Raw genomic sequence first — 811 nt, forward strand, 5'->3', positions numbered from 1 at the left:
AGGAGGTACTGGCAACGGCCACGCTCAAAGTGGTGTATTTTACGTGCCACCTGCACAGGAGCCAGTCCAGCGGTACTGGCAACGAACTCGCTCGAATGTCTTTTCACGTGCCACTGGCATAAGTGCCAGGAAGGCAACGTTGGTAACGGTCACGCTCAGATGGAGCTATTTACGTGCCACCGGCATGAAAGCCAGACAGCTGGTGCTCTGGCAATGATCACGCTCTGACGGTGCTCTTAGTGATTTACTGGTACAAGTGTCATCACGATTTTGCTTTCACTTGCCGCAACAGGTCTTCGCAAGCCGAGTTTAGTGTTCAATGAAGACGTTGGGCATGGGTGCCAGTCTACAAATTTAGTTCGATTTCACTTGCCTCAACAGGTCTTCGCAAGCGGAGTTTAGTGTCCAGAGAAGGAATGTAACGCATAAGTGGGCTAGATTACATCCTTGGCAGAGGCCTTGGATTTTGGTTTCACTTGGCTTACCGGGTTTTCTCACGCACAGCATATTTCCAAAGGTCTCGGTCACAAGTCATTGCCTCGGTGAGGCGTGAAGTTCGGAGGTCGTGCTTCACCACCTCATCCCAGGTCTTCCTGGGCCTACCTCTTCCACAGGTTCCCTCAACCGCTAGGATGTGGCACTTTTTCACACAGCTATCCTCATCCATTCTCGCCACATATCCATTCCAGCGCAATCGTCTCTCTTGCACACCACAACTGATGCTACTTAGGTTCAACTTTTCTCTCAAGATGCTTACACTCTGTTGGGAATGTGCACTGATATTACTCATCCATCGGAGCATACTGGCTTC

The 811-nt window shown here is 50.4% G+C and overlaps 1 protein-coding gene across 1 annotated transcript in view; it reads right to left on the reverse strand.

The window, feature by feature from the left end:
- Positions 1–811, reverse strand: part of LOC106876921 (uncharacterized) — a 51,096-nt gene that overhangs the window by 12,653 nt on the left and 37,632 nt on the right. The window lies entirely within an intron of this gene.

This window comes from Octopus bimaculoides, chromosome 4 (genome assembly GCF_001194135.2).
Source record: "Octopus bimaculoides isolate UCB-OBI-ISO-001 chromosome 4, ASM119413v2, whole genome shotgun sequence".
Taxonomy (NCBI): Eukaryota; Metazoa; Mollusca; class Cephalopoda; order Octopoda; family Octopodidae; genus Octopus; species Octopus bimaculoides.